Source organism: Hemitrygon akajei, chromosome 28 (genome assembly GCF_048418815.1).
Source record: "Hemitrygon akajei chromosome 28, sHemAka1.3, whole genome shotgun sequence".
NCBI lineage: Eukaryota > Metazoa > Chordata > Chondrichthyes > Myliobatiformes > Dasyatidae > Hemitrygon > Hemitrygon akajei.
The window spans coordinates 52,597,967-52,616,047 of record NC_133151.1 but is presented as its reverse complement, the minus strand read 5'-3'; positions in this window follow the sequence as shown (position 1 = coordinate 52,616,047).

The window sequence follows — 18,081 nt, the reverse complement described above, 5'->3', positions numbered from 1 at the left end:
ATGTTTCCTATAGTGGGGGAGTCTAGGACCAGAGGACACAGATAGACTGGATGTGGAGATGATGTTTCCTATAGTGGGGGAGTCTGGGACCAGAGGACACAGATAGAGTGGATGTGGAGATGATGTTTCCTATAGTGGGGGAGTCTAGGACCAGAGGACACAGATAGAGTGGATGTGGAGATGATGTTTCCTATAGTGGGGGAGTCTAGGACCAGAGGACACAGATAGAGTGGATGTGGAGATGATGTTTCCTATAGTGGGGGAGTCTAGGACCAGAGGACACAGATAGAGTGGATGTGGAGAGGATGTTTCCTATAGTGGGGGAGTCTAGGACCAGAGGACACAGATAAAGTGGATGTGGAGAGACTGTTTCCTATAGTGGGGGAGTCTAGGACCAGAGGACACAGATAGAGTGGATGTGGAGATGATGTTTCCTATAGTGGGGGAGTCTAGGACCAGAGGACACAGATAGAGTGGATGTGGAGATGATGTTTCCTATAGTGGGGGAGTCTAGGACCAGAGGACACAGATAGAGTGGATGTGGAAAGGATGTTTCCTATAGTGGGGGAGTCTGGGACCAGAGGACACAGATAGAGTGGATGTGGAGAGGATGTTTCCTGTAGTGGGGGAGTCTGGGACCAGAGGACACAGATAGAGTGGATGTGGAGAGGATGTTTCCTATAGTGGGGGAGTCTAGGACCAGAGGACACAGATATAGTGGATGTGGAGAGGATGTTTCCTATAGTGGGGGAGTCTAGGACCAGAGGGCACAGATAGAGTGGATGTGGAGAGGATGTTTCCTATAGTGGGGTAGTCTGGGACCAGAGGACATGGCCTCAGAATAGAAGCACCTCCATTTAGAACAGAGATGAGTAGAAATTTTAGCCAGTGTGCGGTGAGTGTTGAATTCATTATTTAAAGTGGAGGTTGACAGGTTACAGGGAGAAGGCTGGCATATGTTGACAGTTATTTAAGTTTGATTATTGACACTTGTGCTAAATGCCTGCACTGTTGTTGGTTGCTATTGCGTTGTCTGTCCTGTGTTTCACGCTTGGCACTGAACCACTATAAATGCTGGTGTGTTTATTGCCACTTGCTGGATGGGATTGAGTGAGACATTGAATCAGTCCTGATGGAATGATAGTTTACACCCGATGGGCTGAATGGACTTACTCTGCTCCCAAGTTGGAGAATTGAAATCTAGACGACGTGGTTTAACACTCAGAGGTGAAAGGTTTATAAGACCTAAGGGGCAACCTTTTCCTTACTTGGCGACTCATAGATCTACGGAAATCGAGCCCAAGGAGGTGACTGCGGCAGGTTCGTTAGGTACTTTTTGCGAAGCATGTGAACTGGTATGGCACCATACCAAAGGATGTTGGGAATGGTGAGGGTGGAGCGCCGCGGGAGGGGTGTGGGACAGGGGGCAGAGGAGTGTCAGGGGTGGGTACAGACACACCCAGCCCTGAGACACCAGGCAAGGTCATTTGATTCCAAGCAATTGGTTTATTGATCATTACAGAATGTCTCTCTGGTGCTTCCCGCTCCCTCCCCTCTCCCTTCCCCTTTTCCCAACCATGATTCCCCTCTCCCTGCCCCCTTCCCACTCTCAGTCCACAATAGAGACGCAGATCAGAATCAGGTTTATCATCACTCACACACATCAGGAAATTTGTTTTTTTTGCAACAGCAGTACAGTGCAATACATATAATTACTACAGTACTGTGCAAAAGTCTTAGGCACCCTGGCGATATATGTTTGCCTAAGACATTTGCATAGTACTGTACATCCTTCAAATTTGTCTTCTTCCAGGCAAAAACAAAGAAGCTATTAAGAAAGTCCATCAAACAGCCACTGTACAAAAATTAAAAATCTCCAACTGCTGGGACAAACAGAACAGAAACACTGGATCAAGCAGCCTCTGTGGAAACAGGAACTAGTTACCCACCTTCCCACAAGCCTCCACATCCAACACATCATTCTCTGCAAATTCCATCCTCTCCGAAGGGATCCTACCACCAGATATATCTTTATCTTCCCCCCCCCCAACTCCACACTCCGCGAGGATCACTCCATCCTTGTCCATTGGTCCGTCCCTGCAAATGACCCAAGTGCCTATTCACCTCCTCCCTCGTTTCTGTTCAGGGCTCCAAACACTCCTTCCAGGTGAGGCAACACTTTGTCTGTTAATCTGCTGGGATCGTCCGTTATGCCCGGTGCTCCTGCAGTAAACTGGGGGACCGCTTCGTCGAGCACCTCTGCTCCATCCACCGGAAAGTGGATTTTAATTCTGATTCCCATTCCCGAACCACCATGTCGGTCAATGGCCTCCTCTCGTGCCAAGACGAGTCCACCCTCAGGGTGAAGGAGCAGCACCTCTGTCTGGGCAACCTCCAGACAGAATATCGATTTCACCTTCAGATACAAACCAACTCCCTCCCCCTCCCTTCTTTTTCTATTCCCCACTCTGGCCTTTTACCTCCACTCAGCCTCCTATCACCCACCTCCACCTGGGTCCCCTCCTCCTTCCCCTTCTCCCACGGTCCACTCTCCTCTCCTATCGGATTCCTTCCTCTCCAGCCCTTCACCTTTCCCACCCAACTGGATTCGCCCATCACCTTCCAGCTGTACTCCTGCCCTCCCCACATCTGTTTTATTCTGGCGTCTTCCCCCTTCCTCTATGCTCCTGGTGTATGGGGTTGAGTGGGATTCGGGATGGAGTGGTGGTGCAGGCTCAATGTCATAAGCTGGTGATGGTAGTGAACCCAAATGTAAGACACAGACACTGAAGGACTAGGGACTGGACTGTGTTTATTAAGCCAAGGAGCGAGGACAAAATGACAACATGAATTAGACGTAGAGTGACAAACCAGAAACCTTGGACTTAGACTTGGGACTTGAACTTGACAGGGATCTCAGGTCATGACTTGGAACTCGGGTCTTGGCAGGGACTCGGTACCTGGGTCTAGACTTTGCTCCTGACTAGGGCTCAGACTTGGCTTGGACTTGGACACGGAGCCGGGACTCTTCTTGGACACGGGACACGGAGCCGGGACTCTTCTTGGACACGGGACACGGAGCCGGGACTCTTCTTGGACACGGGACACGGAGCCGGGACTCTTCTTGGACACGGGACACGGAGCCGGGACTCTTCTTGGACACGGGACACGGAGCCGGGACTCTTCTTGGACACGGGACACAGAGCCGGGACTCTTCTTGGACACGGGACACAGAGCCGGGACTCTTCTTGGACACGGGACACAGAGCCGGGACTCTTCTTGGACACGGGACACAGAGCCGGGACTCTTCTTGGACACGGGACACAGAGCCGGGACTCTTCTTGGACACTGGACACAGAGCCGGGACTCTTATTGGACACGGGACACAGAGCCGGGACTCTTCTTGGACACGGGACACAGAGCCGGGACTCTTCTTGGACACAGGACACAGAGCCGGGACTCTTCTTGGACACAGGACACAGAGCCGGGACTCTTCTTGGACACGGGACACGGAGCCGGGACTCTTCTTGGACACAGGACACAGAGCCGGGACTCTTATTGGACACGGGACACAGAGCCGGGACTCTTCTTGGACACGGGACACAGAGCCGGGACTCTTCTTGGACACAGGACACAGAGCCGGGACTCTTCTTGGACACAGGACACAGAGCCGGGACTCTTCTTGGACACGGGACAGAGCCGGGCTCAACCTTGGACACGGGACACAGAGCTGAGACTCTTCTTGGACACAGGACACAGAGCCGGGACTCTTCTTGGACACGGGACACAGAGCCGGGACTCTTCTTGGACACGGGACACAGAGCCGGGACTCTTCTTGGACACGGGACACAGAGCCGGGACTCTTCTTGGACACGGGACACAGAGCCGGGACTCTTCTTGGACACGGGACACGGAGCCGGGACTCTTCTTGGACACGGGACACGGAGCCGGGACTCTTCTTGGACACGGGACACAGAGCCGGGACTCTTCTTGGACACGGGACACAGAGCCGGGACTCTTCTTGGACACGGGACACAGAGCCGGGACTCTTCTTGGACACGGGACACAGAGCCGGGACTCTTCTTGGACACGGGACACAGAGCCGGGACTCTTCTTGGACACTGGACACAGAGCCGGGACTCTTATTGGACACGGGACACAGAGCCGGGACTCTTCTTGGACACGGGACACAGAGCCGGGACTCTTCTTGGACACAGGACACAGAGCCGGGACTCTTCTTGGACACAGGACACAGAGCCGGGACTCTTCTTGGACACGGGACACGGAGCCGGGACTCTTCTTGGACACGGGACACAGAGCCGGGACTCTTCTTGGACACGGGACACAGAGCCGGGACTCTTCTTGGACACGGGACACAGAGCCGGGACTCTTCTTGGACACTGGACACAGAGCCGGGACTCTTATTGGACACGGGACACAGAGCCGGGACTCTTCTTGGACACGGGACACAGAGCCGGGACTCTTCTTGGACACAGGACACAGAGCCGGGACTCTTCTTGGACACAGGACACAGAGCCGGGACTCTTCTTGGACACGGGACACGGAGCCGGGACTCTTCTTGGACACAGGACACAGAGCCGGGACTCTTATTGGACACGGGACACAGAGCCGGGACTCTTCTTGGACACGGGACACAGAGCCGGGACTCTTCTTGGACACAGGACACAGAGCCGGGACTCTTCTTGGACACAGGACACAGAGCCGGGACTCTTCTTGGACACGGGACAGAGCCGGGCTCAACCTTGGACACGGGACACAGAGCTGAGACTCTTCTTGGACACAGGACACAGAGCCGGGACTCTTCTTGGACACGGGACACAGAGCCGGGACTCTTCTTGGACACGGGACACAGAGCCGGGACTCTTCTTGGACACGGGACACAGAGCCGGGACTCTTCTTGGACACGGGACACAGAGCCGGGACTCTTCTTGGACACGGGACACGGAGCCGGGACTCTTCTTGGACACGGGACACGGAGCCGGGACTCTTCTTGGACACGGGACACAGAGCCGGGACTCTTCTTGGACACGGGACACAGAGCCGGGACTCTTCTTGGACACGGGACACAGAGCCGGGACTCTTCTTGGACACGGGACACAGAGCCGGGACTCTTCTTGGACACGGGACACAGAGCCGGGACTCTTCTTGGACACTGGACACAGAGCCGGGACTCTTATTGGACACGGGACACAGAGCCGGGACTCTTCTTGGACACGGGACACAGAGCCGGGACTCTTCTTGGACACAGGACACAGAGCCGGGACTCTTCTTGGACACAGGACACAGAGCCGGGACTCTTCTTGGACACGGGACACGGAGCCGGGACTCTTCTTGGACACAGGACACAGAGCCGGGACTCTTATTGGACACGGGACACAGAGCCGGGACTCTTCTTGGACACGGGACACAGAGCCGGGACTCTTCTTGGACACAGGACACAGAGCCGGGACTCTTCTTGGACACAGGACACAGAGCCGGGACTCTTCTTGGACACGGGACAGAGCCGGGCTCAACCTTGGACACGGGACACAGAGCTGAGACTCTTCTTGGACACAGGACACAGAGCCGGGACTCTTCTTGGACACGGGACACAGAGCCGGGACTCTTCTTGGACACGGGACACAGAGCCGGGACTCTTCTTGGACACGGGACACAGAGCCGGGACTCTTCTTGGACACGGGACACAGAGCCGGGACTCTTCTTGGACACGGGACACAGAGCCGGGACTCTTCTTGGACACGGGACACAGAGCCGGGACTCTTCTTGGACACGGGACACAGAGCCGGGCTCAACCTTGGACACGGGACACAGAGCTGAGACTCTTCTTGGACACAGGACACAGAGCCGGGACCCTTCTTGGACACGGGACACGGAGCCGGGACTCTTCTTGGACACAGGACACAGAGCCAGGATTCTGGGTGTGGGTTCTGACGGGGTTACTGACAAGGACGGTCCAGCAAGGAATCACTGGACCCCAGAGCTATGTCGCCAGCTCGAAATGAGAATCAGGTGCCTCAATTAAGCCACCCAACGGAACAAGGGAAAAAGCAATAGCTGGAATACAGGAATCCATGGACCGGACCGTGAACCGGAATGCAGAGTTCACGGATGGACCGTGACACTCGATGGGCTGAATGGCCTAATTCTGCTCCTGTGTCTTATGGTCTTAAGTCGATGCTGCCTGACCTGCTGAGTTCCTCCAGCATTTTGTATGTGCTACTCTCAGTTTCCAGAATCTGCAGATTTTCTCGTGGTTATGAGAAGCTGGTTGTTTCCAGTGGGCGGCCCTTCATCAGCCGGTTTCCTTCTCTCAGCAAACGCGGCTTGATTTTCCGGGTTCTTCTGGTGTTTCTGTTATTGATTCAGATGGAGAGGCATGGCAGAGTCGCATTTAGCATAACACTAATACTGTGTCAGTGGCCCAGTTCAATCCCACCGCTGTCTGTAAGGAGTTGTACCTTGACCGCATATGGGTTTTCTCCCACAGTACAAAGACGTCCGGGTTAGTAAGGTAATTGGTCACATGGTTGTAATTGGGCTTGTTCGGCTGCAAGGGGGAGTTGTATTTCTAGCATTACATATCACGTGGGTATCTCGTGACTGTCACATGACCATGATGCAATTGAGTCTCTGCTGGGCATGATGTAATGGTCTTGTGATGGTGGGGTGATGTAATTTCCCGCCAATGTGAGGTCACATGATGTAATTTTCCCGCCAGTGAGAGGTCATGTGGTGGCCTATTTCAACAGGTATAAAAGGGGAAAGCCCTGCGGTGACGCAGGTCAGATCGTGGCTTCGTTCGTCAGTGACTCCGTTGTGCTGCGTGTCCGTCTCATGACGCAGTTTTGTCTTAAAGTGGAGTTTTACTTTCTATTGTAAGCTGTGCCGGCAGATTTTAAAACCACTGCCAGTTTTGATTCCTACCTTTGCAGTCCAGTTGGAGCGTGAAGAATTTATTGAAGTACGGAAAACTCGAAGGATCGAGAAAAGTTGGTGTTGTCGGCGGTAAAACAGGTTCGACCTTAATCTTCATTCAGAAGGAATTAGTAACTGTCATCTGAGATAGTCCCCTGCTGAGAGAGCAGAAAGAGCTGGATGCAGGGTTTCGTCAAGGAAGGGTCAGCGCCTTTAAGCCGTTTTATTTCCTTCGTCGTAAATCCTTCGGGCAAGGCATATTTCGGCTGGGATCAGCAGTAACGTCACGTCGTCGAGGAATTTGTTACTTCAGGAAAGACTCTCCTAATTGACTGTGTAAATCAGTTGGACTTTAGCATTTACTATTTTTAAGAACTGTTCGCATTTATTGCTTTAAAATCTGTTCGAGCTGCCGTATAGCAGTTAACTTCCGGTTAAGTTAGTCGTTTATTTACTTTTGTTTTTTTTCTGTTGAGCAGTGTTTAATAAATGCTTTATTTGTTTATAAAAACCTGTCTCAATTCTATATTCATTGTTGCTGTATCATAACACTAAATAAAAAAAATCCTGCAACCGTAATTTTATTTGCTTTCCTCCAGCAATGACTGAATCTGATTCTTTGCAGGATCTTACTAGAGCCTTTCGACGTGGATGGAAACATTTCGTGTCGATGTAAGGGGCCGAGGTCGGCGCTGGTGTCCCTGAGCCGTAGGAGTAATCGTCTGTCAGCCACCATCTCCACCGGACACAGACCAGGCCTTCTGATTCCTGAAAAGTACCGTGTGTTTCGGGGAATCAGAGTTGAAGAGGATGTCATTCCTCCCTTCACTATGTCAAAGTTCAAAGTACATTTTATTATCAAAGTATGTGAACTATATACCATCTTGGGCTTTGTCACCTTATAGGCAGCCACAGAACAAAGAAACCCAACAGACCCCACTAAAAATAAAGAGGTCCGTCAAACACCCGACGTGCAGGGAAAAAAACTGCAAACAATAAAAGTTAGTGAATAATATTCAGAACTGACGTCCATGAAAGTGAGTCCACGGCCAGGAAGCCAGTCATCACTGCAGCCGTTCCAGGTTAGTTGCTGGTCACAGCCTCAGTTCAATGCAGAAGTGAGTGGACCTCGCAGAGCAACGAGCTGAACACTGGCCCATCCCTCTCCTCCAGCCCCAGCACTCTGACCAGCTCTTAAGCCTCGGGTCATTCCTCACTCTTGTCGCACAGCGTTGTGGGCCGAGGGGCCTGTAATGTGCTGTAGAGTTCTATTTTCTATGTTCTTGGACCCGGGCCCTGCAGCTCTTGGGCCTGGGATTTGCCTCTAGAATTTCCAGTTTGGCCCAGCACTTGAATCGGTCAAACCTCGGGTCTTTGTTTGCTCTCGGACCCAGGCCAGGGCCCTGCCGCTTCGCTCTGCCTCGCCTCAGTTCTGCTGTACCAAATCGCCTCCAAGTCCGCTCCAGGAATGGCCGAACATTGTCTCACTCCTCGCTCTAGGGCCTGGGCCCAGCCACCTCGATTTGGCCCGTACACGCCACATTGCCACCATCCCACACCTTCGATTCCTTGGTTCACACCGCAAAAATGCCAGACGGTTGAAAAGACCAACTCCGAAAGAGGAGTTACAGGGTATTGAGCGCAGTGACCCTAAATTGATGATAAATGTAATAACTTTGATTGTAGATTTAGGTTGAACTTTGATCAGCACCTTCACGCCCTCTCACGTGCCTCCTGTGGTGAGTCAACCAGAACTGCCATCATTGGTTGCTGGTTTTCCCTAAAGATACAGAAAGCCAGCAGTCTGATTGTTTTACATGTGATCTGACCCAGACCTTCACCAAGGTCCCTCCCCAATTGGAGGGCATGTTCTTTACGAGGAGTTTTGGAAAACCTGGGTTCAAGTTTAAATTTATTGTCATTCAGCCATGAGCATCGAGTCTAAGGCACCCTAGATCTTTTCTATGGTTTCGGATAGTATGGCACCCACAGAGCCCTGATCTCGAGGCTGTCTGGGATCACCTAGAGAGACAGAAGCAAGCGAGGCAACTGTAGAACTGTGGCAAGATGCTTGGAACAACCTACCAGCTGATTTTCTTGTAACACTGCACGACCGTGTACCGAAGAGAACTGATGCAGTATTAAAGTCGAAGGTCGTCACACCAAATATTGATTTGATTTAGTTTTTTTTCTGCCGTTTAGAAATTTTTCAGTTCATTACTTTTGGAATGATGCTATTATTCACCAGAAAAATTAATAAAGTGGTCAGTCCTGCTGAAGGGTCTCGGCCCGAAACATCAACAGCGTACTCCTTTCCACAGACGCTGCCTGGCCTGTTGAGTTCCTCCAGCGTTTTGTGTGTGTCGCTGGGTTTTCCAGCGTCAACACAGTTTCTCTTGTTAGCAGTTTTGTTTGTTTTGTTTGCTATTGGCAAAAAATTGCTGTGCTCCACCAGTTCATCAGACAAACATTTCCATAAGATGTATTTCAGACATTGTACATATATATCATATAATCATATACATCACAAAATCTCCACAAGGTATTTATCTGGGGTACTCACTTATAGAAAAGAGTGGAGAGAAAAAAACAAGCAAAAGGGAAGAACTATGTACAAGTAGGGAGTGATCTTGTTTTTACAACAGATTCATTGATTTGTGAGAATAAAATCAGGCCTATGAGGCATTATGTAGTTAAACCATTTTTCCCAGTGTGAATCAAATTGTTCCAGCTTATGATTAACAGATGCTGTTATCTTCTCCATTTTGTAAAGGTCCATTGTAATTTCCATCCTTGTATTTAAAGTTGGGCTCTCCTGTGATAACCGTTTCCTAGTAACAGTCTTTTTACCAGCCACCGACAGTATATTCATTAAATATTTATCTCTTTTCAACCATTCTTGAGGTATATATCCAAAATATATGGTCTTACTCTCTAAGGGTATTTCACATTTAAAGATGTCTTGTAGGGCATTGTGTATCCCCCTCCAATAGTTTTATCAAGTTTTTCCATCCAAACTCCCTCCATTTCCTTGTAGCTCATTTCCCATCCTCATCAATGTGTGGTGAACTACCTACACCTGTCTGGACATGCCCCTCTGCTGACTGCTCCTGTGGCTCCACCCACAGACCCCTGTATAAAGGCGATTGGAGGCACTGCTCCTCCCTCAGTCTCCAGGATGTTGTGTGGTGGTCTCTTGCTGCTAATAAAAGCCTATCGTTCGCCTCCCGTCTCCGAGAGTTATTGATGGTGCATCACGATGTCCTGCAAGGAGCAGTATCATCTTTCCCTTTTCCACTATATATAGGGTGTGAGTATAACATTTGAGTATATATAGTTCGATTAAGCACTCTTGATCATATGTAGAAACACGGAAAACCTCCAGCACAATACAGGCCCCTCGGCCCACAAAGCTGTGTCGAGCACATCCCTACCTTAGAAACTACTAGGCTTACCCATAGCCTATTTTTCTAAGCTCCATGTACCTATCCAGAAGTCTGTTAAAAGACCCTATCGTATCCGCCTCCACTACCGTTGCTGGCAGCCCATTCCACGCACTCACCACTCTCTGAGTGAAAAACTTACCCCTGACATCACCTCTGTACCTACTCCCCAGCACCTTAAACCTGTATCCTCTTGTGGCAGCCATTTCAGCCCTGGGAAAAAGCATGAATTGCATTCGACATTGTGCTACCATGTGATACGTGTGCAATTGTTTAAAGACAAAGTTAGAGCTGCGTTTCAGACTCCCTTGCTGTCATTTGAATTAGTTTAATGTTTTGAAGATACAAAACATAACACTGCCTGATACTTTCACACAGTACTGTATTTGTCAATGTGGAGCAGAGAGTGAGTTTGTAAATCTGGCGGGAGCAAAGGATGTTGGGAATGGTGAGGGTGGAGCACCGCGGAAGGGGTGTGGGACAGGGGGCAGAGAAGGAGTGACAGGGGTGGGTGCAGACACACCCAGCCCTGAGACAACAGGCAAGGTCACTCTCTGGTGCTTCCCACTCCCTCCCCTCTCCCTTCCCCTTTTCCCAACCATGATCCCCCTCTCCCTGCCCCCTTCCCACTCTCAGTCCACAATAGAGACCCAGATCAGAATCAGGTTTATCATCACTCACACATGTCAGGAAATCTGTTTTTTACCGCGGCAGCGCAAGGAAATGAATCTCAGGGTTGTATATGATGACATTTATGTACTTTGAACTAAGATTTTTGCACAGTACTGTATAAGGCCATTTGGCCCATTGAGACTGTGCTGGCTCCTAGTAAAGCAAACACTTCATTCCCAGACTGCTGTTCCCACCTCCAGGATGAAACTTCAGGCCATCAGGACCCACGGAGGAAAAGGAACGATGTTCGATAGGATCTTGCAGCAAGTTGGAGGGGCTGAATGGCTTCAACCTGGTCCTTTGAATTTGCCCACGGCATAGACATGGAGTAATAGAAAATTACAGCACACAGACAGGCCCTTCAGCCCATCTAGTCGAACTATTTAATCTGCCCAGTCTGATTGGCCTGCTCCCAAACCATAGCCCTCCATGCCCCTCCCATCTGTGTACTGATCCAATCCTCTCTCAAACATTGAAATCGAGCTTGCATGCACCACTTGCTCTGGCAGTTGCCCCACACTCTCCCAGCCTCTGAGTGAAGGAGTTTCCCCTCATGTTCCCCTTAGACATTTCACCCCTCACCCATAACCAACGTCCCCCAGCTGGAGTCTTACCCAACCTCAGTAGGAAGAGCCTGCTTCCATTTGCCCTATCTCTATACCCTCGTAATTTTGTACACCTCTGTTAAATTTCCTCTCAGTTTTCTCGGTTGTTAGGAACAAAATCCCAACCTCTTCAATCTTTCCTTGTAGCTCAGGTCTTCCAGTCCCAGCAACGTCCTTGTCCATTTTCTCTGCTCTCTTTCAACCTTGTTTGCATCTTTCCTGTGGGTAGGTGATCACTACACTCAAAATCAGGCCTCATCGACGTCTTAGAAAACTTCAGCGTAACATCCCAACTCCTGGTCTCAGTATTTTGATCTGAGAAGGCCAATGTTCCAAAAGATTTCTTTGATTCTTTGTTGCAATGGATTTTGGTCCTGCTTTCCCAGATGCCTTTGCTCACACTCCACACTCCTCAGTGCCTGCCACCCTTCGCTGTGTAAGACCGACCCTCACTCTCACTTGCACTGGAGCGCTTTGTTAAAGCCATGTAAGACCCTGGTCAGACCCCGCTTGGAGTACTGGGCTCAGTTCTGGTCGCCTCACTACAGGAAGGATGTGGATACTACAGAGAGAGAGTGTGGAGGAGATTTACAAGGATGTTGCCTGGATTGGGGAGCATGCCTTATGAGAATAGGTTGAGTGAACCCGGCCTTTTCTCCTCGGAGCGACGGAGGATGAGAGGTGACCTGATAGAGGGGTATAAGATGAAGAGGAGCATTGATTGTGTGGATAGCCAGAGGCTTTGTCCCTGGGCTGAAATGGTTAACATGAGGGGCATAGTTTTAGGGTGCTTGGAAATAGGCACAAGGGAGATGTCAGGGGCAAGTTTTCCCACACAGAGAGAGGTGGGTGCATGGAATGCACTGCCAGCGATGGTGGTGGAGGCGGATATGATAGGGTCTTTTAAGAGACCCTTGGATAGGTACACGGAGCTTAGAAAAATAGAGGGCTATGTGGTAGAGAAATTCTAGGCAGTCTCTAGAGTGGGTTACATGGTCGGCACAACATTGTGGGCCGAAGGGCCTGTAATGTGCTGTAGATTTCTATGTTTCTGCATTTTCACAGGAAACAATGGAAGCCCCATCTGAAAGAGGATTTAAGTTCAATGCTTCCCCCAGGCTAGGATTTGAAGTGTAGCAAAGATGCAAGCATTGGGATCAGAGGAACAACTGGGACGTAAATTTGCTGGGAGTGATTGAGTTGAGCACGGGAGGGTTTATAAATATGGAACTGAAGCAGTGGGCCAGGAGATGAGCATGGGGCATTGGGAAGAGGAGAGAAAGATAGAATGGTTACAGCACCAGAGGCTACCAGTTGGTTCATCAAGTGTGCCCGATCTCTCAGCCAGCTGCAGCCCCAGCTCGCTTCACCAACAACATTCCCTCCAACTCTTTAGCAGCTGCGCGGACCAGCCATCACTGTAAGCAGGAAACTACGCGGCTTTGCAAACTTCATTTTGTAATTTGCATACACTTAATTCAATTTAAAACTTCTCTTTAGATTGTGATGTTTTTGAAAGGTTACTTGTCGAAAAAGTAATTTTTCACATTGAACAAACACAAATGACAACTCAGAACGCAAAGTGCAGGGTTGAAAGTACGTTTATGATCAGAGTACATGTATGATCAGAGTACGTGTATGATCAGAGTACGTGTATGATCAGAGTACGTGTATGATCAGAGTACGTGTATGATCAGAGTACGTGTATGATCAGAGTATGTGTATGATCAGAGTACGTTTATGCCACCACACGCAAACCAGAGATTTGTTTTCTTGTGGGCATCCAATAACCGTAATAGAGGCAGTGAAAGATCACACCAACAGCGTGGAGAACAGTGTGCAAAAGACAAGAAGCTGTCTATAAAAAGAAAGAAAACAATCACAATGATCAATAAATATCAAAAGCATGAAAGTTACCAAGCAGTGGTAAATCAGGGCAGCTAGACTTGCTGTGTAGTCTCGAAGACACTTGACCACTCATCGAAGAGGTTAGGAGGTCTGAAAAAGGGGTTAAAGGAGCTATCTTTGTCAAACTGGAAACTCATCCCTGAACGGGGGAGTGGGGTACGACACTATCAGTGTGGTGAACTAGATATACCTGTCTGCTGCTCTCCCTCATTTTCCCAGGATGTAGTGTTGTTCTTCAGTCAATAAAAGCCGATATCTCACTTCCTAAGTCTCAGCGTGAGTTGCAGCAGACCACAGTCGCCTTTATTCAGGGGTCTGTGGGAGGAGCCACAGGGGCAGTCAGCAGGGTCTGTGGGAGGAGCCACAGGAGCAGTCAGCAGGGTCTGTGGGAGGAGCCACAGGAGCAGTCAGACAGGTATATCTAGTTCACCACAATCAGCTACTTACAATTCAGTCCCAACACCTCTACCCCGGCGTCTCCACAGCAGTTCACAATGCAAAGACTAATGACTCTCTCAGTACCTCCATGACTCTTAACGACCCTCGTGTGATTGCTACACCTTTAAACAACTCACAGAGTTTATAATCCACCGTGAATTAGAACTGATGAAACCTTTTGGGGTGAGTGGAGAGACGTCTTCTGGACAGCACAGCCAGTCCAGTTGCCTTGATTTACCACCGCTCGACATACAATGACCGGGGTGACTGACCTTCGTAGACAGAGTCCATTGCTTGTGAGGATATTTCAATGATGGGGCAAGTTCAATAGGTTGAGTGGTAATAACTGTTCCTGAATCTTGTACCCTGATGGCAGCAGCAAGAAGAAAGAATGGCCTTGGTGGTGGAGGTCCCTGATGATGGATGCTGCCTTCCTGCGATAGAGTATCCTGTAGATGTGCTGGGAAGGGCTTTATCTGTCAAGGACAGGGCCAGGTCCACTATTTTCCGTCAAGATTTTCCATTCGAGGGTATTGGTGTTTCCACACCAGGCTGTGATGCAGCCAGTCAACGTAAACTCCACTACACATCTATAGAAGTTTGTCAAAGTTTTAGGTGTCCAACTCGGAGCAATCACCTAGCCTGTCCTCTGCCTCCCGTGACCAGCTCTTTGCTGTCCAAATCTCTGGGCTTTGTTCTTTAGCCTCTGACTGTATGCGGTTAGGAGGAGGACAGCCACATGATCTGATTTACTGTTAGCGGCATCTACGGAGGGGAACGGACAGTTTCAGCCTGAGAACCTGTCCTCCAGACTGGAAGCCTGTACGTGGAGAAAGGGAGGTAGGGAAGGAGATAGGTAAGACCAGGTGAGAAGGAAGGTGGGATGAAGTGAGACGCTGGCAGGTGATGGGTGGAAGAGGTGAAGGGCTGAAGAAGGAATCTAATAGGAGAATTCAGAGAACCATTGAAGAAAAGGAAGGAGGAGGGGAAGCTAGAGGTGAGGGGGGAGAAGGGGAAAGAGGAGAGCCAGGATGGGGAATGGAAAAAGCGAGAAGGGATGAAGGGAGAGTATTTGCCATTAGCTAGAGAAATCGATGTCGGTGCAGTCAGGTTGGAGGCTGCCCAGATGGGATATGACATGGTGCTCCTCCAACCTGAACTTGGCCTCATTGTGACAGTGGAGGGACAGACAGGTCTGAGTGGGAAGCTGAGTTGAAATGGTTAGCCACTGGAAAGTCCCGTCTTTTGCAGCGGACAGAGCGAAGGTGCTCAACAAAGCCGTCTTCGGCGTTGCAGGTGAAACGTCGCCCCACTCGGAAGGACCGTTTGGGGCCCTGAATGGCGGCGAGGGAGGAAGTCTAGAATTTGTCAGGAGGGAAATCACTGGGGAGGAACGAGTGGACCAGGGAGTCACATAGAGAGCGATCGTTCTGGGTAGTCCGGGGAAAGGAGGTGTTTAGCGGCAGGATCCTGTTGGAGATGGCAGAAGTTACGGAGAATGATGTGCTGGATATTTAATGTTTCTGTATTAATGGTAGGAGGTTGGGGGTGGAAGTTCATGTGCAGGAAATGGAGATACGAGTGAGGGATTTAGATTTGCTGAGTATGCCCGCAGGAAGAAGCATCTCAGGGTTGTCTGTGGTGGCAGGTTTGTACAAAGCAAAATAATAAATCGCACTTTCAGCTTTACGCAGCATGGATGGCGGTGAAAAGCAAACCATGTTCTTTGGGGGGGGGGAGGGGACATCTCAGAGATTTTAGGATGGAAAGTCTCCTCTTGAGAACAGAAGCAGCAGAGGTGGAGCGAAGCAAGTAACATTTTTACAAGTGACACGGTGGAAAAGGTAATAGTCAGGATGGTATGTTTGTAAAAGGATGGACGGGTTAGGCTTAGCGAGCTGTGATACACTACATTGGTGCAAGGAGCAGGTTGACACTTGCGGGCTGCCCCCACTGTGCCAGTTGTGGCAGTCGACACTTCTCAGAGTGTTTTGACAAAGAGCAAGTCTTAATCTTCTCAGTAGATGGTCCGTCTCCATCGAAGGAGATCGAGAAAGAGGAGGAAAGTGTCAGAGATGGAAGGGTGGAAGTTGATGAGCTCAGCGTGGGGTAAGGTGGTGGTGCGTTCAGTCGCAGCGGCTTCCGAGGGGCTATCCAAAGGTGGTGTCATGTTTTCTATGATCGCAGGATCCTGCTGCTGCCTGCGTCAGACAGCCGGTGATCCTCAGTCACTTTTCTCCTGATTGCCAGAGCCCGTTGGACATCGCTAATGTGGGATGCTGCGAGGACCAGTTCAGTGACATTGGCAGACGGCGGGAGGGGGAGCCACGTGGCCTCAGTCACAGCCGGTCGTGATGCTACCTGTTTTCAGCCGCCCAGGAGAGAGTTGGAGCGGGCGGGGTGGCATCCAAGCTGGAGGTGGAGGCTGCGTTCACCTGGCAAGAGACAAGCCGTTCATGGGATCAGGGACTTGGGACTTTTTGTTGTGTGCCTATATTTTAGTGATATCTGATATGTGCTATGTGATGCGTTTGACTGTTACTGCTATGTTTTTCACCCTGGCCCCAGGGTAACAGCTTCGTTTGGTTTGATTCATGGGTAGTTATGTCTGGTTGAATGGCAATTGCACTTGAACTTTGGAACCGCGGCAGTGCAGATGTCAATTGGGGGGCATAAGCAGTGTAGGCTTGGAACGTGGACAGTGTCACCCAGCCATCGAAAAGGCAGGCACAGAAAGAGCAGTTGTTGAGGATGAGGACCAGTTCTGCCAGATGGTGGAGGGGAACTGGGTGGGTATTGATAATAAACCGGACTGGTCAAAGAACACTGAGGCTGTCTACAAGAAGGGTCAGAGCCGTCTCTACTTCCTGAGGAGACTGAGGTCCTTTAACATCTGCCAGACGATGCTGAGGATGTTCCACGAGTCTGTGGTGGCCAGTGCTATCATGTTTGCTGTTGTGTGCTGGGGCAGCAGGCTGAGGGTGGCAGACACCAACAGAATCAACAAACTCATTCGTAAGGCCAGTGATGTTGTGGGGGTGGAACTGGACTCTGTGACGGTGATGTCTGAAAAGAGGATGCTGTCCAAGTTGCATGCCATCTTGGACAATGTCTCCCATCCACTCCATAATGTACTGGTTAGGCACAGGAGTACATTCAGCCAGAGACTCATTCCACCGAGATGTAACACTGAGTGTCATAGGAAGTCATTCCTGCCTGTGGCCATCAAACTTTACAACTCCTCCCTCGGAGTGTCAGACAACCTGAGCCAATAGGCTGGTCCTGGACTTATTTCCACTTGGCATGATTAACTTATTATTATTGAATTATTTATGGTTTTATATTGCTATATTTCTACACTATTCTTGGTTGGTGCGACTGTAACGAAACCCAGTTTCCCTTGGGATCAATAAAATATGTCTGTCTGTTGTCCAGAAAGGAGTGAAGGGTCCTCCTGATCAGGGATGGAAGTGCATTGGCACTGGACATTCAGGACCAGGGAATTGAAGTGATGGAGAGTGTGTGAAGTGTCATAGATATAGGCAGGAGGCCAAACTAGAATTGAGAATATAGACACGAGTTCCCTTGGTCAGGAGCAGGGGTAAACGGGTCTACCAGGACAGATAGCTTTGTGGATGAGGTGGAAACGGGCAGTGCGGGGTATGAGAATTAGGTGGTTGTGGCAGTGGATGTTGGCGATGGTGTGAGAGACAATAGTCTAATAGTGCGCTCCTGTTCAAGTGATTATGGGGAGAGGGAAGGTGGGGAGGGAGAGTGGAGAAGCATGGGAGCGTCACAGGGGAGTGGCGGGGGGGGGGAAGGGCTGGGGAGGAGTGAATGCGGTGGCGAGGCGTGGGGAAAGGAGGGACAAGGGTAAGGGGAGAGGGGCTATATAGAAAAGGGGAAGGGGGGGGGTATGTAGAAAGAGGGAAGGGGAATGGGGTGAGGAAAACAGGGTGACAGAATTGGCAGCCCAATATTCTGGGGGTGGGGGGGGGGTGTATGGCCATACACTTTGGTGGAAGGAGTGAGGTCATTTTCTACATGGGGAGAAAAACTCAAAAATTAGAGACTTGGGA